General features: G+C 45.6%; 1 long non-coding RNA gene across 1 annotated transcript in view; it reads left to right on the forward strand.

Annotated features, from left to right (window-relative positions):
* The window catches only part of LOC107130244 (uncharacterized), a 100,854-nt gene extending 78,037 nt beyond the window's left edge, over positions 1 to 22,817 (forward strand). The window contains exons 4-5 of the long non-coding RNA XR_006699327.1: positions 4,204 to 4,298; positions 22,732 to 22,817. This is a non-coding gene — a long non-coding RNA (uncharacterized lncRNA). The remainder of the gene's footprint in view (positions 1 to 4,203; positions 4,299 to 22,731) is intronic.
* The last annotated feature ends 3,778 nt before the right edge of the window (positions 22,818 to 26,595 follow it).

Consider the following 26,595-nt stretch of genomic DNA (forward strand, 5'->3'; position numbering starts at 1 on the left):
CCCAGCATTGATGCAGATGGACCTGGAACCTGGCTAAAGAAAGGCCAGCTGGGCGTCCCCGAGGATGGGGCTGAGAGGCCGGTCAAATTTCAGCTTTCTCTGTGTTCCTTTTAAAATAATTGAAGTGTCAGCTTGGGTTCACGGGCTGGTCACAGTTTCCATCCCTCCCTAACTTCATAAGGCAAGTCCATGAATTATACAGTGCCGGAGCAGACGGTGCTAAGTAAGGATGCATCACAAGCCGGGCTTAATAAGGACACTCCAGCTATTCTTGGAAGGCATTTGCAAGTCAAAAATATGGTGCATGGAGATCTGATGTCGACTTCACATTCTGAAGATTTCAGCTAGGTCAGCGTTATTTTATGTTAAATCCCATCAAAACAAAAAATAAAGAGATAAGGAAGTGGTATAGTACATTGTTTTGCTTTGTTTTTAATTTGAACTTTTTGGTAATAACACAAATGGTCAAATTTGCCTACTTCCTCCCACACACCCCAACCCCATCTCCCATTCCCACACCCCCTCTAAGTAATGTCAACACACATTCTCATGGACTCATATGGTGTGGGTACATTGCCTTGCTGTGGAATTAGGAAGTATTCCTACCATTATAATTTTGTGCTAAATAGTGAGAAGATAAAAACTTTCCTATTTTCTTTCTTTTTTTCACCAAGCTTTCTCATGACCCTTACTTGCTCTTTTCTATAACATGTCCACGTGTTAAAAACTCAGCCATTTATCAAAAAAATAGGGACTGACATCTATTTAAGAAATTAAATTGCGCCGGGGGATAGGAACCAAGAACCATAGTAAAAGCTGGGAGGCTTTTCTCCTCTACTCCAGGAGGGTGGCATTTCATCCAAAATGCCCCAGGAGGGAGGGCTGACCATTCTGGATGGCTCCTTCGTCATTTCCTGAGAATCAGCTGCCTCCGCCGGAGATGCTGGGCCCTGTAGTGCAGGGATCCCACTTAGACTTCCCTTTATGGTTCACACGTGGCTTTGTTTATAAACACAGTATTTCAGGGGAAAGGCAAGCAGGCATCACGTGCCAGGAGGTGAGGGAAGCACAGAAGCAGGAATATCTAAGAGGCCCCTGCAAACCTTTTCTGGCCATTGGTGGCAAAAAAAGGATCACGGTTTCCCTAACTCACCTCCTTGCAACCAGGAGAGCCACTAGCATTTTTGTGTACACAAGGGCCAGGTTTATTTTGGGAATCCTTAAATGTAAACCCAATACAGCAGCAATGAGAGTATTTATATCAGCAGCAAAGTGCAGGAACAGCCTGTGAGCTGGAAACCTCTTGGGCTGGAAAAGTCCAAGTGCTCAGAAGAAGGTGTGTAGACCAGCATTTCTCAAACTTAAATATGCCCAAGAGTCCCCCTGGGGATCTTGTTTAAATAAAGACCAAGATTCTGCAAAGGGCCTAAGATGTTGCGTTTCTAAAAGTGCCCAGGTAATGCTGCTGCTGCTGCTGGTCCATGGACCCCACTTTGAGTGGTGAGGGGTGTAGGCCAGGTCCCTTTTTCCAAGAAGGCTTGCATTCAGGTTACTGGGCTCAGATACTGTGATGAGGGGTGGGAGGACATGTCTTCACATCTGCTTCCAGACTGTGCCTTAGATGGACATGATCGGCTCATACAGGATGGTGGCCAGGGGGTGCTGGGCAGGTATGGGCATGGGACAGAACACAGGACCATGAGTCAGGAGAAGAAGTGGATTTTCCTGGCACCACCTGGCTCCCCTACTCAGCTGCGGAGTAGTGGAGAGTATTTGATGACAGGGAGGTCATTGGCAGCTTTCGTAAGAGCAGATATGAAGTCTCTAGGATATGTTAAGTCAAAAACCTAAGTGTAATGGGATGTGTATTGTAGGCTGACACTGAGTAAAGAAAGTGAGGGACCACATACACATAGATGAGTTTGTGTAAATGGAGAACTTCTCATTGTGAAAAGATACACAAGAAACCCATAAACAGTGGTTGCCTTTGGGGGAAGAAACTGGGAAAGAACATACGTGGAGCAAGAAGAGCCTCCCTCCAATTGAAACACTCACTTCTCTGACCACAGTGATTGGTTCAGTGGGCTTGGACGTGTGACATGCCCTGTTCCAATCAGAGTGAGTCTCTGGATATTTGCTGGACTGTGTTCTCCGTTTCATTCCAATGAGACTCACTTGTCAGTATCTGCTGAGATCTGCCATCCAGTGTGGTGTTCAGACAGTTGTTCCCCTCCTTGCTGGCATCAGCTGAGACGTGACAGTGTCCTCATCTGATCTCACAGGACATCTTCTCCTGTTGTTGTGAGTCCCCTGCGAGGCTCTGCCTTTCAGGTGACCCCTCTGTGCCGCTCCTTACGGGCATAGAGAAGCCCATCTATTCTCTCTGCACCAGGCTGAGTGAGTGGTACTCTCTTGCTCCATATGTCTGGGCTCCTCCACTGGACAGGGATCTCTCTCTAAGGTTTGCTGTCATCCCAAGGCCCCTCCCTTCTTGTTTCCCAAACTGGCCAGAGGTTTCTGGGTCTGATACTTCCTCTCCCACTGAGATGGGACCACAGGAGGAGTCAAGCATGTGACTTCTTGTCCCCACCTCACATATCAGTAGCTCCTTCTGCTGCTCTCACCTCTGCCTCCGCCCACCCCAACCCTCTTAGTTATCCATGTCTAATCTCGGCAGCATGGCAGTCTGGTTCTCCAGCTCTCCTTTTTCTAATCTAGACTTTATGCCCCAATTCCTTCAGAGCTTTGCTTCTGATGATGCTAAAACTAGGCTTTTAGAACTGAAAAAAAAAACACAACAGTTTTTGCAAATCAAAAGCCTTATCTTTCAAGAACTTGTCTCTGCTATGAGTACCAAAGTTCTATTTTGAAATGAAAAGAGTTGACTGTTTCTCTTCTCCTTATATTCCATGTTCCTGATCTAACAGTCCTAATCTTGCTTGAGGCCAGGCACCTTTGCCTTGGGTCCATGGGTGTGGGAAGTATGATTGTCCTGCTGTGGCATCAATGGCCCTTCAGCTCCCTGCAGCCTCCCTGAGTTCTGCAAGGGAACAGGAGGAAACAATCTTGGAGTTGGGGCACCCAACTAGTGGCAGAACTAGTCCCACTTCTGCCACTCAATTGTTGCATGATCTAGGGAAGTCACTGAATCCTTTTGAACCTTGATTTCCGTATCTGCAAAATGGGGAGAGCAGCAACCACCTCTCAAGGTTGTTTCAGGATCAAGGGAGATAACACATGTGAAAGTGCTTTGCAAATTACAAAGTATGGTATGAACATGAAGCATCATCACTTTTCAGTGTTCTTAATTTCTTCGTGTAGTTTTCCCGGCCAAAGGTTTCTGTTTTGAGCTCCCATGGCAATTTGCTCACAGAGCCATGAATGTATTGTATTGTACTGAACTTACATTTTAACGTGCCTGCTGGCTTCTTGCAGTGTATGTGAGTGCTTGGAGGGCAGGGACCACACCTATGTGATCTTGGCACCTCTCGCCTTCAGCCAGTGTCTGGCATAGAGTAGGGGCCCAGTATGTGTTTGTTGATGAAGGGGTGGACGCTTAGCAAGCACTCAGTAGATCCGTGTAATATAAATAAACAATTAGCCAGGAGGAGCAATGGGCTGGGACTTCTGTAGACTAGTGGTTTTCAACCGGGAGCAATTTTGTCCCCTTCCTCCCAGGGGGTATTTGGCAATCAGGAGATGCTTTTGGTTGTCATAACTTGGGGAATGCTACAGATATCTAGTGGGTAGAAGCCAGGGATGCTGCTAAACATCCTACAACGACCAGGACAACCCCCTACAACAAACAATTATCCAGTCTAGAACGTCAAGAGTGCCATTGCCTAGAAACCCCGCTGTAAGCTCTCTTTTTAAACAGTCCTGAGAAATAAGTCCTATGAATCCAGAATTGGAAGGGAACCTTAGACTTTGGGTTTAAACATGATGTCTTGATTATCTTTGATGAATGGAAGGGAGTGGAGATATGGTGGCTAATGATGAAGATTCTGAAATTTATTACTAGCTGGGGGTGGGAGAGGAGAGAGACTTTGGAAAAGTTCAGCTGAAGAAAGAGAGTTGGCATCAGACAGGATGGGGTGGTGCCCTACTGTACTGGGAGGCACTGAAGGAACCTTTGAGTAGAGAAGGTAAGCATGTGTGCTGAGCTCCATGACTGTCCATCAATTCCCTGTCCTCCTTCTGCAGGAGGCACCTGTTGAACTCAGGCGTGGGCATGTGACTTGATTTGGCCAATGAAATGTGAGAGAAGTGACATCCACTTTGAGGCAGACACTTTCCGAGTGAGTGTGTACTTCCCCATGTTCCCCAGTGTGGTTGCTTAGCCAGCCTGGGCCCCAGAATGAGATAACAGCAACATACAGCATGACCTGTAATTGCTATGAAGATAAGAGAGAAACAGACCTGGAATGCCTTACAGCACTGCAGTTTTTTGGATTATGTTTTATTGCACCGTAATCTATCCTATCTTGAGAATGTACTATATTTGGGCTGATGTAGATAGCAATCCTGTGTAACTGAAGTTCAGCTCATCTTTCCTCTCCCCTTTGAATTGGTTTGCACAGGGATCTCTGAGGTGTCTTGGCTGGAGAGAGACAAATGCCAAATGACTTGGACCCCTAACTGTTGGCAACAGAGTCAAACTCTGTAAAACATTTGGAGGGGTTTATTCTGAGCCAAATATGAGTGATCAATGGCCTGTGACACAGTTCTCAGGAGATTCCGAGAACATGTGCCCAAGGTGGTCAGGCTACAACTTGATTTTATACATTTTAGGGGGACATAAATTGTCAATTAAAATGTGTAAAATGTACATTGGTTCAGTCAGGAAAGGTGGGACAACCTGATTCAAAGATTTTCTGATTGGCAATTGGTTGAAAGAATTATTCTCTAAAGACTTAGAATCAATAGAAAAGAATATCTGGGTTTACGATAAGGGGTTGTGGAGACCAAAGTTTTTAATCATGCAGATTAAGCCTCCAGGTAGGAGGCTTCAGAGAGAATAGATTGTAAATGTTTCTTTTCTTTCTTTCTTTCTTTCCTTCTTTCTTTCTTTCTTTCTTTCTTTCTTTCTTTCTTTCTTTCTTTCTTTCTTTCTTTCTTTCTTTCTTTCCTTCCTTCTTTCCTTCCTTCCTTCCTTCCTTCCTTCCTTCCTTCCTTCCTTTCTTTCTTTCTTTCTTTCTTTCTTTCTTTCTTTCTTTCTTTCTTTCTTTCTTTCTTTCTTTCTTTCCTTCCTTCTTTCCTTCCTTCCTTCCTTCCTTCCTTCCTTCCTTCCTTCCTTCCTTCCTTCCTTCCTTCCTTCCTTCCTTTCTTTCTTTCTTTCTTTCTTTCTTTCTTTCTTTCTTTCTTTCTTTCTTTCTTTCTTTCTTTCTTTCTTTCTTTCTTTCTTTCTTTCTCTCTCTCTCTCTCTTTCTCTCTCTCTCTTTCTTTTTTAAGATAAAGTCTTGCTCTGTTGCCCAGGGTGGAGTGCAGTGGTGCAATCTCGGCTCACTGCAACCTCCACCTCCTGGGTTCAAGCGATTCTTGTGCTTTAGTCTCCTGAGTAGCTAAGATTACAGGCGTCTGCCACCACGCCCAGCTAATTTTTGTATTTTTAGTAGAGATGAGGTTTCACCATCTTGGCTAGGCTGGTCTGGAACTCCTGACCTCAAGTGATTCGCCTGCCTCAGCTCCCAAAATGCTGGGATTACAGGTGTGAGCCACCACCTCCAGCCAAGAATAGACGGTAAGTGTTTCTTATCAGATTTAAAGAGTCTTCTATCAGTAATTCCAAAAGGGAGGAGGGTATAATGAGGCATGTCCAACTCTCTGTTCCCATCATGTCCTGAATTCGTTTTTCAGGTTAACTTTGGAACACCCTGGGCCAAGAGGAGGGGTCCATTCAGGTGGCTGGGGGGCTTAGAATTGTATTTTTGGTTTATACTGTCCATCTGCATTCTCAAAGCTCCAAGAGGCAGGAGCCATGGTGGGTCCAGGGGAAGGCAACTGACACTCCAAAATTCCCTTCTCACTGCTGCTTCAATGCCAACTTCACAGAAAGATAGATATACGATGGTTCTGTTTATTTAGTCATCACAAATGTCACTATTATCACAGATGACATTAATTTTTAAAAGAAAAGGAAGAAAATATGTCACATTTCTGTTTTGTGCATATGCTGATTGAATGAAAAGTTTATACCAGATGCCAACTTAAAATAAGGACATATAAATATTTAATTGTTTGTATGTATGTATACATTGCTGTATACACAATATGTATCTATACAGCTATAGAGCACTGATTCTCAGCTGAGGGGTGATTTTACTTTCCAGGAAGACATTTGGCAATGTCAGGAGACATTTTTGGTTGTCCCAGCTGAGGGCTTGGGGGTACACCTGGCATCCAGTGGGTAGAGGCCTGGGATGCTGCTAAGCATCCTTCAGTGTACCGGGCAGTCCATATTACCTGAACTGTGCTGGGGTTGGGAGAGCCTGGCCTGGATGTACATCTAAAGCCAGGAGTTCTGGGGCTGTTGTGTGTGAAGCCATGAGTGCTGGCATCTTTCTTCAGAGCATCATTGACACACATTGATTCATTTCACGTCCCCACCTTGGCTGACTCATCTAGAAGAAACCACAAGTCACAGATCAGCGAGGGGCCAGGCCTCACAGTCCTTATGAGACAACCTTGATGGCACTGGGGTTCCCCTGGGAACACACACGGTCAAGCATAGCTGCCCTGCTCAGTTCTCAGGATGACAACTATTCACACCTAGTGTGCTTTGTAGTGCACCTGGGATGGGAGTTGTAATGGCGGAAAGGTAACGGTGTGGGAGGAAAGGAGTGAGAAGGGGAACCAGAGAAGGGAGGGCCAGTAATGTTAGTTTTATGAAGATATGAGAATTAGCGCATGATTTAAAACATTGCTCATAAGGACTGCTTAGGCACAATTTGTCTATATATGAAGACATTGAGATATGTGATTTTATAGCTAGAGCTATATGTAATATGTGTGTGTGTGTGTGTGTGTATACACGTTAGTAATGAGGTGAAACATTTACTGTCCTAACAGCTGGCACCAACATTCCACATGGAATGGGAACTGACTTTGAGACACTTTCTGGATAAGTCACTGGACTGGAGAGAGACTTGGAGGGCAAACGCGCCAGCTGGACCCCCAGAGAATAAGCTAGCTTGCTGCTGAAGATGGAAACCCTCTCACTTTTGCTCCTGAGATGGGAGATTAAGAAAAAAAATTGAAAGGAAACAAAAAATAGAGAAAAAGAAGGAGGAAGACAGAGTAGCCAGAAAGATGATGAGATGCTAGGATGCTCCACGGGTGGCAGAGCCCGTGAGAAATGTGTGGTGGGTTTTGGGGACGGGGTGAAGTGGGAAGGCCTTTAGGAAGCAGAGTGTGGCGCTACTTTGCCACTTTTCTAAGTGGGAGAGAAAAAAAGAATGAGAGCATATGGCCCTAGGTATTGGTCGTGCAGTGTGCTCAGAACCATATCAGGATGTCTTTCCTGTCCTGTCTAATGCTCTGTGTGGCAGGTTTGAGCTGCCCAGGGAAGAGACTCCGCCCTCTCTTCCCCTGTGCCCCGCTCCCCACCGCCACATGATGCATGAGGGAGGGCCCTGGAGGCTGAGGCCATGTTGGGGCTCTAAGCTCCGGCCTAACCCAGTGAAGTCTCAGGGGAGACCCTGAACCATAAGGCAGGATTAGTGTTTCCAGTCACATGGATCTAGATGTTAAGGAAGCGAGGGAGCTCCAGCTGACAGGTGGGGAACCAGACTTACTCCACCAAACGATTAGACCAGATGCCACTTCATTTCCAGATCTCGCTGCCAGAGATACTAGAAAAGCCCTTAGGTAAAACAAAGTGAGGAATCAGAGGAGGACACAAATCCACCAAGTGAAGAATCCACACACCTGCAGCAATGACACTAATGCTTTGAAGGAGGCAGATTCCTCAGACTTGTCACATATTTATTTGCAGGTTCAGTCTCTAGAGATTCCGGAGTCTGGGATCTGGGATGGGGTGAAGGGAGGCATGGTTTAGCCACAGCCTGCCCTGTACTGCTGAATTCTCCTGCGTGTTCTCAAGTGCTTGCAAATGAAAGGTCATCTGGGCCTCGACCAGTCATGGGGCCTGTGGACGGTGAGCAGCCTGGCAAAGTCAGAGGTCTATGGGGTGGGGGTAGTGGGGCTCCATGGGCAGGTTTGCCCATGCCTGAGCACCAATTCCTTACTCTAACACAGGCACACTGCAGAGATATTGCAGGTTCGGTTCCAGACTACCACAATGAAGCAAATATCACAATAAAGCAAATATCACAATAAAGTAAGTTGCACGATTTTTTTGGTGTTCCAGTGCATATAAGTTATGTCTACACTATACTGTTGTCTATTAAGTGAGCAATAGTATTATGTCTAAAAAACAATGTACATACCTTAATTAAAAATACTTTATTGATAAAAAATGTTAACGATCATCAGAATCTTCAGTTGTCATATCATTTTTGCTGGTGGAGGGTTGTCCTTCAGTGTGGATGGCTGCTGACTGATCTGGGTGGTGGTTACTGAAGATTAGGAGGACAGTGGCAATTTCTTAAAGGACAAAAACAATGAAGTTTGTTACATCAATTGACTCTTCCTTTCAAAAAAGATTTCTCTGTAGCATGCAATATTTGACAACATTTTATCCACAGCAGAACTTTTTTCAAAATTGGAGTCAATCCTCTTAATCCCTGCTCCTGCTTTATCAACTAAGTTTATGTGATATTCTAAATACTTTGTTGTCATTTCAATGATGTTCATAGCATCTGCACCAGTAGATTCCATCTCAAGAAACCACTTTCTTTGCATATCTGTCAGAAGCAACTCCTCATCTGCTGAAGTTTTATCATAAAATTGCAACGATTCAATGTTCTCTTCAGGCTCCACTTGTCATTTTATGTTTCTGCCTCTTCTGCATTTACTTCATGCACTGAAGTCTGAAGCCCTCAAAGTCATCCATGAGAGTTGGAACACACGTCTTCCAAACTCCTGTTAATGTTGCTATTTTGACTGCCTCCTATGAATCACAAATGTTCTTAATGGCATCTATAAGGGGAAATCCTTTCCAGGAAGGTTTCAATTTATTTTTCTCAGATTCTTCAAAGGAATCACTGTCTATGACCACTAAAACTTTTTAAAAATTATTTCTTAAATAATAAGACTTGAAAGTTGAAATTACTCCTTGAACCAAGGGCTGAGAATGGATGATGTGTTAACAGGCATGAAAACAACATCAATTGTACATCTCTTTATACATCTCCATCAGAGTTTTTGGGTGACCAGGTCCATTGGCAATGAACAGTCATATTTTGAAAGGAATCTTTTCTCCTGAGCAGTAGGTCTCAACATTGGGCTTAAAATATTCAGTAACCCATGTTGTAAACAAATGTGCTGTCATCCAGGCTTTGTTGTTCCACTGATAGAGCACAGGGAGAGATTTAGCATCATGCTTAATGGACCTAGGATTTTGTTGATGGTAAGGGAGGAGCATTGGCTTCAACTTAAAGTCCCAGCTCCATTAGCCCCTAGTAAGAGAGTCAGCCTGTGCTTTGCCGTGGAAGTCAGGCATTGACTTTTCTTCTTTTTCTTTTTTAATTATTTTGAGATGGAGTCTCACTCTGTTGCCTAGGCTGGAGTGCAGTGGCATGATCTCAGCTCACTGCAACCTCTGCCTCCCAGGTTCAAGCAATTCTCCTGTCTCTGCCTCCTGAGCAGCTGGGACTACAGGCACATGCCACTATGCCTGGCTAAGTTTTGTATTTTTAGTAGAGATGGGGTTTCACCATTTTAGTCAGGCTGGTCTTGAACTCCTGACCTTGTGATCCACTCACCTCGGACTCCCAAAGTGCTGCGATTACAAGAGTGAGCCACCACGCCCAGCCGACTTTTCCTTATCTGTGAAAGCCTTGGATGGCAACTTCTTCCAAGAGTAGGCTGTTTCATCTTCATTGAAAATCTGTTGTTTAGTGTAGCTATGTTCATCAGTCATCTTAGCTAGGTCTTCTGGATAACTTGCTGCAGCTTCTCCATCAGCACTTGCTGCTTCACCTTGCACTTTTATGTTATGGAGATGGCTTCTTTCCTTAAGCCTTATGAACCAACCTCTGCTAGGTTCCAACTTTTCTTCTGCAGCTTCCTTGGCTCTCTCAGCCTTCACAGACTTGAAAGAGGATTAGGCTCTGGATTAGGCTTTGGCTTAAGGGAATGTTGTGGCTGACTTGATCTTCCATCCAGACCACTCACACTTTCTCTATGTCAGCAATAAGGCTGTTTCACTTTCTTATGATTCACGTGTTCACTGGAGTAGCACTTTTCATTTCCTTCAAGAATTTTTCCTTTGCATTCACAATTTGGCTGTTTGCTATGAGAGGTCTAGTTTTCAGCCTCTCTTGGCTTTTGACATGCCTTCCTCACACGCTTCATCTTTTCTAGCTTTTGATTGAAAGTGAGAGACTGTGACTCATTTTTCCACTTGAATACTTAGAGGCCATTGTAGGGTTATTAATTGGCCTAATTTCCATATTCATGTGTTTCAAGGAATAGGAAGACCCAAGGAGAGGGACAGAGACAGGGATTGGTCAGTAGGAGCAGTCAGAACACAGACGACATTTATCGAGTTCACTGTGGGCATGGTTCATGGTACCCCAAAATAATTACAATAGTGACATTAAAGATCCCTGATCACAGATCACTGTAACAGATGTAATAATAATGACTAAGTTGGAAATATTGTGAGAATTACCAAAATGTGACAACAGAGACACTGAGTACAACCTGTTGGAAAAATAGCTCTGATAGACTTGCTGTATACAGGATTGCCACAAGCTCCAATTTGTACAGTTGCAACATCTGCTGAGCACAATCAAGTGAGTTCAGTAATATGAGGTGTGCCTGTAAATAGCATGAGGTCCCCTAGTTTCTCTTCCCTCACCTGCAGGAGCCTTTAAACCTGAGACCTGAGTTGGGTATTGTCCGCTGGTCTCCAGCATTCTCACCTCTTTCTATGGCGTCTTCCTGGACTGTAACGGTAGGGAAGATAAAAATGATGTTTTTCAAACTCCCTTGCAGCTATTGCTCTGACAGTACACTTCGTTCTGCCAATCAGATGCCATCAAGCCGAGATGTGAAGCGGAAGTGAGGCAGAGGCTCCCTTCCTGTTGTTTGGCGCAGTTTTCTGTGAGAGAGCAGAGGTGGGAGATGTGGGGCTCTGTGCCCCAGTGTTTCTGCATCCAAGCTCTAGTCTTGTTGAAGGTGAGAAAAGCAGCTGTGATGGCTTTAGGATCCTAGCGCCTGGCTTCTGATCCCTGGACCACAGCTAAGGGGCTGTGTTCTTGAAAAGAGTGATGATCTCCTGATTTTCCCTGTCCTGGCTGTGTCAGAGGGAGCAGCTCTCTCAGTGGGTTGGTTCTGTGGTATTTGGAGAGACATTCTTGGAGGCCCAAGCAAGAGTCTGCTGCTCCGGTCCTTCCAGTGCTTATTTATTTATTACTTTATTTTATTTTATTTTATTTTATTTTAAGTTCTGGGATACGTGTGCATAATGTGCAGGTTTTTTACATAGATATACATGAGCCATGGTGGTTTGCTGCACCTATCAACACATTGTCTAGATTTTAAACCCTGCATACGTTAGGTATTTGTACTAATGCTCTCCCTCCCTTTGCCCCCCACCCCCTGACAGGCCCCATATGATGTTCCTATCCCTGTGTCCATGTGTTCTCATTGTTAAACTACAACTTATAAGTGAGAACATATGGTGTTTGGTTTTCTGTTCCTGTGTTAGTTTGCTAACAATGATGGTTTCCAGCTTCATCCATGTCCCTGCAAAGGACATGGACTTGTTCTTTTTTATGGCTGCGTAGTATTCCTTTTTTTAAAAAAATCCTTGTATTAAATGCTTTCCTGTTGAAAATAGCTACACTGGGCTGGGCACAGTGGCTCAGGCCTGTAATTCCAGCACTTTGGGAGGCCAAGGTGGGCAGATCACCTGAGGTCAGCAGTTCGAGACCAGCCTGGCCAATATGATGAAACCCCATCTCTAATAAAAATACAAAAATTAACCAGGTATGGTGGTGCATGCCTGTAATCCCAGCTACTCAGGGGGATTAGGCAGGAGAATTGCTTGAACCTGGGAGTTGGAGTTTGCAGTGAGTCAAGATCCTGCCACTGTACTTCAGCCTGGGCAATAGATCAATACTCTGTCAAGAAAAAGAAAAGAAGGAAAGGCGGTGAAACCCCGTCTCTACTAAAAAATACAAAAATCTAGCCGGGCGAGGTGGCGGGCGCCTGTAGTTCCAGCTACTCGGGAGGCTGAGGCAGGAGAATGGCGTGAACCTGGGAGGCGGAGCTTGCAGTGAGCTGAGATCCGGCCACTACACTCCAGCCTGGGCGACAGAGCGAGACTCCGTCTCAAACAAACAAACAAACAAACAAAAAAAAAAAACAAAAAAAAGAAGGAAAGGAAAGGAAAGGAAAGTAGAAAAGAAAAGAAAAAAAAAAAGGGCTACACTGGATTCTATTTCCCACTAACTGACAACCAGAGGAGTTGTTAAGAACCGTGGAACTAATACCCTAGATTTAGAACAACAGAAAGTTCACAACACACAAACAGCCACAAAGGAGGTAGAGTGGGCTCCTTTCCCAGTCAGCACTTCCTCCTCTATGAGAGCTAAGTGTCTCCTCTGGGCCCTACCACGTTCCTCTCTCCCAAGCTGGGCTGGGACTAGGGTGAGGCAAAGGTGCCTAGGCAGGAAATGTAAGGAGGCCCTCACCCTCAGGGCTGTGTGAATGCATGCTAAGCCCTGAGAGTCAGTGCCTCTGTAAATTTTGTATCCTAGGTACTTCACTTGCCTCACCCCAGTCCTGGCCTCCTCAAAAATCTGACCTAGGTGGACCTAGTTGGCCTCAACGTTGAGTGCAGAGAACTCTTGGCCTCTGCTCATGCTCTGGCTCACAGCCCATTCTGTAAGTAGCTCCTCTGGAGGGCTCTCAAGTCTGCCCTGCACCTCACACTGTGCCTATGTGAGGCCGCAGCTCCCAAAGGCTCTCTGCATTCCCTCTGCTGTGTCATCCCTATCCTACTGCCAGGAGGGAGGACCTTTTGTCCCGAGCTTAAAATGGGTCCCAACTAGCTATGCCAACACGACATTTCCAGGTAACATCAGACACCCCCAGGGGAATAGCAGCTTGGGGCATTGTTCTATGAGCTCTTCGTGCCCAGTGTCCAATCATCAGGCTGTGTGAACAGAAAAGTGCAGTATGCAAAACAAGGGAGGGGAGAGTTCTGCTCCACCCCAACTCGTCAAACACACCTGGAGAGGCTCCACTTCCAAGGGGCTGGAATCCTTGAAGGAAGAACAATTGGCAAACAGCTAATCAACATACAGGTGTTGCCCAATTTTAATAGAAAGTAGGGAAGTGCAAATGAAAGCAGCAGAGCAGAAAGGTACTTTTTGCACTTATCAGATTGTCAGCAGTTAGAACTGCTGGGCACAGTGGCTCATGCCTGCAATTCTAGCACTGTGGGAGGCCAAAGTGGGCGGACTGCTTGAGCCCAGGAGTTTAAGATCAACCTGGGCAACAGAATGAGACCCTGTCTTTACGAAAAGAAAAAAAAGAAAAAAGAAAAAAATTAAATCAAAAAAGGAAAAAAATTAGAAGCATGAATGATTCAGTAGCAAGGTCTAGAGCTGGGTGCTGTCTCATCTCTCAGTACCCTGGACACCTTGGCTGAGGGAAGACAGAGAAGGCAATGCCAAGAGTAGTGTCAGTGCTTCTATAAAGGAAGGAAGTGAAAATACGTTCTTCTCTCTATATTTCAAAATGGCCGCATGCCTAGCAAGAGGCAGATAGCAAAGCTGTGGCATTCCCTTCCATCCTGTTCACAGTCACTTCTTATCTGCCTTGAAGGTTCACTGGGGGAGCTCGAGGGAGCAGCTGCTGAGGCAGGCCATGCACAGAAGGAGATTTCAGCCTTAGAACCTACTCAGATGAGCACACTGCTCTGCTTGCATGGGCTCTGAAGATATCCCAATCTGGGTTTCCAGGAAGCTCTGGGCACTACTAGAAACACATCTGGAGTGGGGACGGAGGAAGGCAGCCTGTAATAGCCTACATAGCCTTGGACTGTGAGCTTGCCTGACCTGTTATTACCTGACGGAAGTGTAGCCCCAGCTGCTAGGTGCCGGCAGGGGTGCTGGGGTGGTGCAGGGTAAGGGGAGATGTGAAGAGGGGGAGAGGGGAGCTCTTTATGACAGGGAAATATGTGCACCTCCAGGAAGTTTTGTGAGTGCCAGGTGCAATCATGATTAGTAAAAACACACTGGCAACTCCTGGACAAGAATTACCACATATGCACTACTAAGTGAGAAGGAAAGTTAGGAAGGGGGCCGTGTCTCTTTAGGGAGGTGGCACAATGTGGCTATTTTAGTGAGAAAATAAGTCTTACCTTGGTCTCAGTCTTGCGATGTGACCTGAACTTATTTGCTTAACCACTCTGAGTTCCAGTGTGCACACTGGAACGTGCTGGCATTCTTACTTAGAATGTGAAAGTCAAAATAAGAGTATGTAAAAAGATATGCTGAGATGTTTCCACTGTTACACAAATGAAAGGGTTGGGTGTTATGTCCTCATCTCCTGTCTGGCTCTTCCCTCTCTACCTCCAGCTTAATCTTCTCCTGCTCCACCTCACTCTGTCCTCAGCCTCACTGGCCTTTATTAGGTTCTAGAAAGAGTTATCCTATTTCCTGCCTCAGAGCCTTAACACATGCTGTTCCCTGTTCTTGTAACACTCTTCTCTTTTTAAATTGTTATTATTTAATTTTTGAGATGAGATCCACTCTGTCACCCAGGCTGGAGTGCAATGGTGCAATCTCAGCTCACTGCATCTGCCACTTCCTGGGCTCAAGCAATTCTTCCACCTCAGCCTCCCAAGTAGCTGGGATTACAGGTGTGCACCACCACACCTGGCTAATTTTTTTGTGTTTTTGGTAGAGATGGTGTTTCCTCATGTTGTCCAGGCTGGTCTCAAACTCCTGAGCTCAAGTAATCCACCTGCCTCAGCTTCCCAAAGTGCTGAGATTACAGGTGTAAGTCACTGTGCTCAGCTTTCTTCTCTTTATGTCTGGTTAGAAGAGCTCATCCCCCAGAGCTGAGCCCGGGCATCACCTCCCCAGGGAAGTCTTCCATGATTTTCCTGATTAGGTCAACTTTTATTTGCACTCATATGAGCAAAAGTACATCCTTCTCATTGTACTCATCTCAACTGTAGTTTTACATGTATTTGTATGATAAGGTGATGATTACCTGTCTCACTAGAGGCTTGTTGTGTGGATCATCAGGCAGCTGTATTGAAAAACTCCCATAGAGAGGAACATAAGCCCTTAGTAAGCTCCAACTCACCAGCCATGTGAATGAGCCACCTTGGAAAAGGATCTTCCACCCTGGTCAAGCCTGCAGATGACTGCAGCTTGAGCTGATATATGTCTGCAATCTCATGCGACATCCTGAAATAGAACTACCCAGCCAAGCCACTCCTGGATCCCTGACCCACAGTAACATAAGAGAGAATAAATGATTACTATTGTTTTACTATTGTTTTAAGTCAAGTTTTAGGGTATTTACTATACAGCAGTAGAAATAGTGCAGATTTAGGTGCCTGGAAATGTGGTATTGCCATAAGAAATGTGGGAGTGGCCTCGGCACTGGATTTGGGCAGAAGCTGGGAGGAGATGACGGTGCATGATAGGTTAAAGGGACTTCAAGAGACTTCACTTCAAGAGAAGCCTGATGGCTGTGATAAGGATGCAACAAGAGCTTAAAAGAAGTGAGGAGGGTCAAGTACTCATGCCTGTAATCCCAACACTTTGGGAGGCTAAGCTGGGAGGATCATATGGGGCCTAGAGTTTAAGACAAGCCTGGACAACATAATGAGACCCCATCTCTACAACAAATTTTTAAAAAATTAGTGGAGCATGGTGGTGTGCACCTGTAGTCCTAGTTACTTAGGAGGCTGAGGCACTTGAGCCCAGGAATTCAAGGTTACAGTGATCATGCCACTGCATTTCAGCCTGGGTGCCAAGTGAGACTCTATCTCCAAAAAAATAAAAATAAGAGTAAAACACTTGAGAGAAGAGGTTCTTTGTTATGTAATGGTAAAAAGTTTAGAAATGCTGTCACTTATGATAACCTGGAAAATAGCAAGAGGTCCTAATGAACTGGGTGATCCAACAAACGAGGGTTCCAGGCAGTGTTGAATAAACAGAGTATCATTTCTGGGCAGTGGTAGGAGTGAGTCAATCAAGAAATGATTAACATCTGCTCTGCTGGATTTCAAAATTGCTATAGGCCAGTGACTTCCATATGCCTCTTGCTTTCCCCATTTTTGAATGAGGAAAGGGAATCTAGAGTAATGCCTGTCTGCCATTGCAAGTTGGGTATGTGGGGGTGCAGATAATGTATCTCTTTGGTTTGTAGTTTTAGGATGGAGAGGAACTATACTCTAGGAGCTGTACTTGAGAAACCATCATAGGACCTTCATTTATGCCAGGACCTGATTTAAGTAATAAGATACTGTACCTCAAGCTGATGTTGTCATTGAAGAACTTTTTGGGCATGTTGAAAGGCTTGGGAGTCTGATAATTTTAATTTAAGAGAGATGTGAATTACAGAGGGCAAGAAGGGAAGGCAGACCATGACTGCAAGTATCTGAGAGAGTCCCCAGTGAGCCTGATATCATGGTACCCATTCTCTGTGTAGTTAGTTCCTTCCCACATGATTAGTGCTTTGTGACCAATAGAATTCTGTGGAAATGACAGGGTGTGTGACTTCTTAGACCAGGTGATAAAAAGCCTTGCAACTTTTGCATTGGTCTCTTGGATTGCACACTCTGGGAGAAGTCAGCCACCATGTCAGGGGGACACTCAGGCAGCCTGTGGAGAGGCCCACATGAGAGGAACTAGGACCTCCTGCCAATATCCACAATCAACTTGCCAGCCATGCAAGTGAACCACGTTGGAAATGGACCTTTCAACTCCTGTCAGTGCTTCAGGGACTGCACCCCTGGCCAACATCTTGACTGCTACCTTGTGAGAGATTCTGATCTAGTGCTTGCATGAGGTAATAAGTGATTATTGTTGTTTTGAACAATTATTTTTGGAGGCAATTTGTCATGCAGCAATAGATAACTAATACAGCCAATCCTCTCTTCTCTGGCCTGCCTTTTCCTGGGTAAACTCTCTTGCTTTTGAATTTATATTCAATTTGTGAGCAGGACCAGGATGAAGATGAGGAGATGGGGAGCCTAGGGCCTCCTTCAATTTTGTGCCTGAGGTGTCTTGCTTGTTTCACCCTTGCCCCAGTCCTGTGTCTGGTTTCTGCATGGTGTGATAAAAGGTCAGTCCCTAGTGATCTCGCCCTTAACCTCACCGCCTGGTGATCTCGCCCTTAACCTCACCGCCTGACTACTGCCAGCCCCCTGTGCCTGACTTGGCTTCCTGTGGAGTCAGGTAGACAACCCCTGTAGTCCTTTAAGACTGCAGGCAATAAAAAAGGAGGAGCGGGCTGGGCACCACCAAGTGGGGGCAGTTCTCATAGAATTCTGGAACCCAACAGGTCTTCACATTGGCCCTGAGATGAGTAGAGAGGTCTTTAGTGGTGGAGTACATCAGGTGGTTGTGACATCGTGACCTTAGGGTGCAAACAGTCCTCAGCGGTGCAGGGCAGTTCCAGAGGGGGCCACGAGAGAATGGCCTCCCTCAAGGTAGAGATTGGAGCCCATGTGGGACATTCATATATAAAAGCAGAAGGAAAATAACACTAGTAACACTTTGAGTGACTCCTCCAAGCCAGCCACTGGCTTTACCTCATCCAATTCTCCCGACAGTCCAATGCATGATATACTCATCATCCCTTAACCCCAGTTTCAAAAATCCAAAAAGTGGTAGGGTGCAGTGGCTCATGATCTCGGCACTTTGAGCAACAAAGTGAGACCCCCATCCTGGGAGGCTGAGGCAGGAGCATCGCTTGAGCCCAAGAGTTTGAGGTTGCAGTGAGCCATAATCATGCTACTGCACTCCAGCCTGTGTGACAGAGCAAGACCCTGTCTCTAAAAATAACTCCAAAAGCTCTGACAACCAAAAGATTTTTATAACTCACTTGGTGGCAAGTCCTGGACTGAACTGATGTGAGACTATTTATGGTCTTAATTATGCCATTTACTGTAAATATCTATAAGTTTCCCTACAAAAATATTAATGCATTTGATTACAGGGTGTTCCCCAGAACCCACTGAGTGCTCCATAATATAGTGTTATGCACCATATAACTTTTCTAAAACCCAGCATTTCTGAATGTTGAAACATCTGGTCTGAAGATAAAGTACAGTGGGCGTCTCAGTCTATTTTCTGCTTCTATAACAGAATATCTGAAACTGAGCAATTTACAATGAATAGAAATGTATTTGGCTCATGATTCTAGAGGTTTGGAAGTCCAAGAGAATGGCGCTGACCTCTGGTGAGGGCCATCGTGCTGCATCATTCCATGGTGGGAGGCAGAAGGGCAAGTGAGCATGTGAACCAGAGACAGGATGGGAACTGCCCACTCCAATGACAATTAATCCGCTTCTGCCATAATGGCATTAATCCATTCATGAGGGCAGGGCCCGAATGGCCTAACCACCTCTTAAAAGACCCACCTCTTAATATCATCAGTTAAATTCCAGCATGAATTTTCGAGGGGACATTCAAACCATAGCAGTGAGACTGTATTATTATTTTTCCCTTTTACACATAAGAAAAACTGAAGTTTCATGAAAAGTGATGACATTTTCTAATTGCACAGTGACAGCCTTTTTCTTACTCCTGTTCAGAGGAGAATTATGTCACAATACTGAGACTCTGTTACCTACCGACCGTCCCTACCCCGATCACAAGTTCCTGATGGGATGTGGCCCCTGAGATCTTTCTAGACCCCTTTCAGTTATTTTTATAATAAACTTCCAAACGCTTCCCGTGTTTTGGATATTGATTGTTTCTGGACAAGTGGCAATCAGAGATTTATCCACAGAAACTCCCTGGAGTTTAAGGAAGCCTTTTGTACTGCCAATGTGTTCATGTGACTAAAATAGAATAAACTCTTGGGGGTTTCTTTTCATTGCCCATCTCCGTGCTGACCCTCCTTTACTGCAAACCCTTGCTTACCTTGTGCCCTTGCCAGAACTTCCCTCTGATCTCATTCTCATTTAGTAATTAATTCACTCAACAAACACTGATGGAGTCCCTGCTGCTGCCCACAATGTGGTGGGAGAGGTTTTATGATTTATTAGGAGAGCATTGGTTTGACAGACAAAAGATTAAGGTCCTTGTTCTGTAAGAGTTCAGACAAGGCCTTTTTTTTTCGATCTGGACCTCAGTTTAACCTTAACCAAATGTGAAGTAAGAAGATAATTGAGAGGATGCAAAAACCATCATCACAAAGTATTGAAACCTAATACAAACAGGACTGAACAATAAAGAGTGTGGGCCTTGGCACAGTCTGCCCAGGGTGCTGGCTGTGCAGTTCTCTTGATTCAGTCCTCCTCTGGGTATACTTTTAATTTTCAGGGTGGCTTATCTCATGATCACAAAATGGTTGCCAGCAGCGTCTGCAATCACACGCTTTACGGCCAGAGTGGGAGAGGTGGAGCTATTTCAGGCATTAGGCTCAGTTTCCAAACTGGTTGCTCTTGGAGCCTACACTGGTTCCAGGGGTTCAGAGCCTAATCTGGAGAAGTTAGCAAATATTTTGATCATCAATCCTGGAAAGAGTGTTATTTCTAATAATCATCACACAAAAGTCCAGATTTCAAGCTAATTGGCTTAAGCCGGAGTTACCTGAACAAATCCCATGGCAGGAGGCTTAGGATTGCCCCATTTGGCTTGGAACTATTAGTCCTACTCCAAGAACTGGGGTTGAGGTCAGTCAGTTTTGCTCAAATTGCATGCTCACTACAGATGGGTGGGAGTGATGAGGTTTTGGGATTGCATAGAGGGATGCAACCAAAATGTGCTCCACTAACTCTAAGTTCCCTTCTCACTCTTTCTTTGTTTCTACGTTTTGACCCCCGCATACGTGATGTTGCAAAGGATACCCCCATCTTAACATTTTTTCCCCACTCATTTACTTTAGCCTAGTCACACTGTCTGGGGATTCTAAGATCAACTTCTAATCTTCCAAGAATGTTCCTCTAAATCTGAAGGCAAAGAGAAGTGGAAACCGAGATCTGGTGCACTGCTGGTTTGCGGTGTCAGCATGGGCTAGGCAGGAAGAAGATTTCTGGGGGCAAAACCTCTGCACATCTGCAGGGCTTCCCCTTTGCTGGCACTCAGATGGCACTGAATACAGGAATTTTCATCAGTTTTTCAAAATATAGCAGTAATAAGTGGAGTGTTAAAAACTCAAAAGGCTACATGAAACATACTCTTCCCCACCTAATACCTCCAATTCCCAATTCCCAGAGTGAACCACCATCATCTACATTTCGTGTATGCTCCCAGTTACGTTCTGTACGTATACTAAAATATATAAACAGTATTTACATAGGTATGTGTATATATACAACCAAAGCCTCCTTCTTCAATATATAGAGATTATAGTACAAATGTTTGTTGAATGAATAAATGAGTGACTAACAGTAACTAGGGGGCTCTGACTGTGAAAGGCTCTCATCTATGCCCCCAACGACTGTCAGTCAGGAAAACAGAGCTCACACAAGTTGTTTGAACAGAGAGATTTTAATGTAGAGAATTGAGTAAACAAAAATTGGAGGCACAGAAAGACAGAAAGTGGCCATTGAGGACTTACAGAGATACTAACTGCCAAAAAGCAGCTGAACCTTTAGGGCAGAGGAACAAAGAAAGAGATTGGGGTTGTTAGAACCTGGAAGCTTGGAGAAGAAACAGCAGAACCAGGACCTAAAACTCAGAGAAGCCAGTGCTGGCTGATTGGTCCTGATGTTGCTGGACATGCCATGGTGGGTTCTGAGGGTGTGGCCAAAAGCGGGTGAACTGGAATTCGCTGCTGGTGGAGTGATGCGGCCAGGAGTAAGCAACGAATGGGAGAGATGGGGTGTCTCCTTCTGCCTGTCTTTATCCCTCCAAGAGTCAATGGGAGGGGGCTAGTAAGGGGAAGCTGGCGAAGGGGAAATGTGGTTTGCAGGATTTCATCTCCAGGAGCACAAAGTAGAGAACAGAAGGGCGAATTTGGGGCTGAGGGACAAGAATTTAATAACCAGTGCACCTTGTTTTTATTCGTTTGGAGCTTTTGTACAAATTAGAAAAAAGTATACCCTCTGGGCAGAATTGGCCCTGGGTCAGGGTGCATGGTGTCGTGGTAGAGAAAGGTGCTGCACCATACCTGGGCATAAGGTGGGCAGGAGAATATGGGCTGGGTTTTAGCCCCCAACTATCCTTTTCACCAGGTGTGTTTGTATAGGGTACAATCTGGTGCAGTCGTATGTAATGGCCCTGCATCTGTCCAGCTATAGGCATTGTAGTGCAATTGGTTACATGTGGGCATCACACACACACATGCACACACACCACGGAAGCACTTTCTTTTCTTCTTTGGGAGCAGGGCTTTGGGATGGTATATCAATCAGGAGGCCTCTGTGATCCCTGCTGTGTCAACTCACTGGGTACCGGCCCCTTCTCAACACCAGGACCCGGGGTCTGACTTGTACAAATGTGCGTCTACAGGCAAAGCATTGACAACATAAACATAATTTTCTCAGTAAATCTAGGATGGGAAGCTGTTTCTGAGGGGGCTGTGGTGAACAAAGATGGGAATTAGGCCTTTTTAGACAGTAGGCATTCAAGAAGTTTGAATGGCTATTTCAGAATGCTTCATAACAGAGTTTTCAAATTGGATGGGAGTCTAGAAATGACCTGGTGGTAGTGATTGTGGTGATAAGAATAGTTGTCTTACACTCAGTTCTCTGGATCCAAACTGAGACAGAGGTGGTGTGAGAAGCTGGTGGGTGCTAAGTGGGAAATCACCTGCGAGGAGGTGAGGAGGCAGAGAGGGCAGAGGGAGAAGCTGAGAGACGTGCAGCTGCACCAGAGGCCCTGGCTGTTCCAGGAACCTCTGGAACAAGGATAGCCCTTTAGGGTAGTCTCCAATTTAGGTCAGAAGACTGGGCTGTGTGTCTACACATCAGCCTTTCATTGGCTGTGGCCCCTTGGGAGGAGGCATGGCCTCGGAAGGGGAGCAGGTTTCTGGTGAGTAATAACTATGACCTTCCCATCGGCTGGAAGATTGGGGTCTTGGATCTGAAGAAGGGATATGGGGAGCACACCACAGCACCCACTACAATAGCAATGAGGGTGTCAATAGCTACCACCTGGCCATCACCTACACCAAGCTAGATGCTTCACCCATAAACCTGGTTCTCTCCAAGTCTCCACCATCTGAGTGAGTGGTATTAACCTCCAACTCCACTTCTCAAAACAAAATCACCAGAGCCCTCCTTGATTCTCCCCTTTTCTTCTCTCACAATCTGTCAGTAGGAATTATTGGTTCTAGCTCCAAAATACATTCTGAATCTGTCCACTCCTCTCCATTTCCATCCCTCTGGCCCAAGCCATCAAGTCCTCCATGGCCAACTGTAACAGCTTCCTAACACACCTCTCTCTTTCCACCCAGGTTGCCTAGACAGCCACTCTCCATACTGCTGCCAGAAATAACACTCAAAATAATGCTCTTTTTAATTAAAAAACAAAACTCTTCAATTGCTTTTGTTGCATTTAAGGTTCAAACTTCTAACCACGGAGTGGAAGGCCCCACACAATTAGCCCTGTCTTCTTCACCAACTTCCATTTTTCTCTGGTCCACCATGTTCTAGCTGCATGGTCTCTCTCTTCATTCCTTGTACATGTCAAGCTTACTCTTGTCCCAGAGCCTGTGTCTTGGTTGTTCCCTCTGCCTGGAATGGCCTTCCCTAGAACTTGCCTTGGCTGATTCTTCTTGCTATTCAAACCTCAGCTCCCACCTCCTGCTTTAGGCCTCCCCTGACCACTCATTAAATTCCTACTGGAGACGTCAGTCCACCTGGTTTCAGGGGCCAGGCCTTCCTCTTGCAGCCTAGGGGCGCTTTGTAGACTGTTCAAAGCTCCCTTTGCACAACTCAACCTGGCAGTGGAGTCTTACTTTCTATTTTCGTGATCTCAGGGATGTCTAGAGACCTCGTTGGCCTGGCTACAGCACATCCTAACCGGGCATTGAGTTGGAGGAACTCAGGAGGGTATAATCTGGCCTAGCTCCTCCAAGTGAGTCAGTTACTAAGTGGAGAAGAGAAGCCCTTTACCATTGAATTTTTAATTGTACTGGAAACTGCCTAGCCCTTTGGTAGAACAATAAAGGGGAATTTGGTTACTTGGTCTAGAGGCCTGGGGCAAGTAGGAACAGAGATGAGGTCAGAAAGATTTTTAACATGTGGGCTTTCTTTAGTCATTAAAAGAGAAAAGCAGGCTCTTACAATGTTTGAAGGAAACCATTATGCAGTTTGCAAGTAGTTATTGGATTCTGGCTGTGACCAAGACATTGAAGGACTTGGGCTGAGTTTTGGGGCCACTGGAGTATGATGGGGCCACTGGAGTATGATGAGGCCTCTTTTGTCATGGAGCTGACTTCTAGGAAGGGAGACAGGGCAGAGGCAAAGGGCACAGGGACTACATCATGGAGCGCCATGCTGCATCAGGCACTATGTTTGGGTTTCCATACACACAGAGCAATTAACACACAGTAGGCCATGTGTACCTGGACCCAAGGGGCTGACCAGGTGGAGGGGGCCGGGACTGCCCAGGAAGGGGAGCAGGTGATCCCTGAGGAGCAGAGGGGATGCGAAAAGGCTTCCTGCAGGAGATGGACTTGGAACCAGCTTCAGGTGCACCGCGGACTCTGAACACACACCACTGAAATAATGGGCCATGAAATTCATTCTCCAGCACTATTCTGCTTCTCTGTCACTTCTTTCCCCATCATTTCCTTTCCCGGCTACAGAGCACTCAAGAATGCCTTGCTGTGCCCAGTCAGGCCTCTGGAGTCCACCCTACCTGGCTGATGTATTATTATCACCAGCAAACACACACCAGAGGCGGTATCTTGGCTGGGAAGCACATTGGCACCTTGGAAGCCCTTCTTAGAAAAAGTAAACGATTGGCATTTGAGCCTCCTCATTGATTCCTTTGGATGAGGCAGAAACCGCTGCCCAGAAGGATGAAGGGGTGAAGTGGAAAAACATGCGCTGGCTTCAAAGTGGAGCATGGGAGGTTGGGAACAGTTCTGCTTTGTGAACAAAGTTGTGCAAAAGGCAGAGAGAGAGAGAGACAAAGATAAAGAGAGAGAGAGCAGGAGAGCGAGGCGGGAGGGAGTCAGCTTTGGATGATTTGAATTTTGAATTGCCTTGAAAATCACCATGCAGCAGTATCCAGTTCTGCCTTTGATGGTCGAAAGAAACCAGCTGCATTTACTCGTCTTCAGGTCTTGTTTCCCCCCCAGCAGTGAAGCAAATTAAGCAAAGAAACAGTGAAAGTTGTAGTTGGTATAATATCTCAGGCCAAGGTCAGGCTAATTGTTGGTGGGTGGGGAGGGAGCGGCGACAGAGACAAGGCACACACTCTAGGTGTTGATATTTCTCACTCCTGCTCCATTCTGCTCCCCATGATGTCACTTTGGCATTTCCAAACATGGCAGGCTTTCTTTACAAACTAAGACCCCTTGTTCTAACCACCAGCATTCCTGCATCATGCCATGCATTCAGGCAGGTAAGACGTGGTCCCTTTGCCCAAGTTGGGCTACAGGAGTGGCAAACCTTGAGACACATCCCAAGATATCCTATAACGCTGTTCTTAATTTGCAACATCAGCAGGGAGGGCAGGTATTTGCCGGTGAGTGTAGCCTGATTTTTTCCTGCTGCCTCATTTTTATCATCAACTCAGTTGTAAAAATTAATATCATGGAGGCTTCCTTGGAGGATATGAAATGCGTACTTGTCCCTAGAAAGTCTAAAATGTACCTTTGTGTCAAATTTAAGCAGCCATCTGGGAAGCTTGCCTGTGCTGTTTTGGGCCCTGGTAGAGCTCTTTTGAATGAGTGGCATGCTGGCAGGATGCCAGCTGCCTGAGAGGAGGAACAGGGAGGTGCTTGACCCCGTGATGGGTAGAAGATGGAAAAATTGTCATTTCAAAACAGCAAGTGGTTCCTCTCTTGATAGAGGTAGAGACTTTCACCTTTAGGGCAGACATTTCCTTTGTGTGGTTGTGTCCATCAGAATGGACCCTTGGGGACAACTGGGCAGTAGTCTGAATGCTGATGTTTTAGATGGGAATATGGGAGATTAATTTGTTGCATGTGGTTATGCCAGAGCAAGGTCTCTCCTTTTTGTCTCCTTCTCTCCCTTCCTTCCTTGCTTTTGATTGTGCTCTGCTCACCTCCTTCTGGTCCACACACCTTAGTAAGGCAGTGTGGTCACTGAATGCTGCTGTCCAGAAAGGGATTCTCTTCCCTCAACTGCTTCCTGAGTAATGATCAAGGTAAAAGTGATGAAGTGGAAGGGGCGGGTAATCAGACTTATTTTGAAAACTCAAGAATCTGTCCTGACCACTTCTAGGCATGACACATCTTCCTTTCCCTTAAGAGCAGCCCCAGGCTAGCCCAAAGAAGGCCTGGAGGAGTTAAATGTAATTCTGGTTTGGCCACCTGGATTCTCTTGTTGGCTTGACCTGACCTTAGGTCATTAGGATAGTGACCACTTGGCTGAGTACACAGCTCATGCAGCCCCCTATTGTGGCCCACATTAACAAAAGTGGGGAATATAATGGATCTCTCCATGTTTTATGAAAATGCTCTTGTCACTCTTGCAGTTGAAACTTCTGGATTAAAGATGTATGTGTGAGTAGGAGAGTATTGAGAAAAGGGTGATATTATATTTATTGGAAGGTCAGTGGAGGAAGGGCATTGACTGTGGCACCCACAGAGGGAATACCTTAGCCTGTACTTGTACTTAGAGGTACAGGGAAGGAAGGGACACTGATGAAATTTGTCTTTCAGAACCGCTCCTGGAGTCTTCCTCCCAAGAGCAAGGCCCTGGTGCTGCTCTCTCAAACTGTTCAAGTGCCTTAATGTAACTGACTGCTGGCTCTGCTGGCCCCTCCCACTGGCTCCAACCATGGCTTGGTCCCCACTCCCCTTAACCCCAGCTCCTGCACTTCCCATGCAAAGCACCTGCCAGCACCTCTGGATAACTTTCCCAACCACATTCTCATACTATTTGCTCAATCATTCCATGGGGCAAGAGAATGTCACAAGACGAGGAGTGTAGACAGACAGGACAAGTTGGACAGACAGTCCTCAGACAGAATCTTTGAAAACAGGGACTCCATTATTGGAACTGAAAATCCTAAGTCTTACCACCCATGGAGAGGCCATATTGGAGGCAGTCAACCTGGGCCTCCAGCTGATGTAGTCCCATTTGGGGATCCCCAGCAATTGTGAACAATACTTCCTTTC

The sequence above is a fragment of the Macaca fascicularis genome, chromosome 7 (assembly GCF_037993035.2).
Source record: "Macaca fascicularis isolate 582-1 chromosome 7, T2T-MFA8v1.1".
Taxonomy (NCBI): Eukaryota; Metazoa; Chordata; class Mammalia; order Primates; family Cercopithecidae; genus Macaca; species Macaca fascicularis.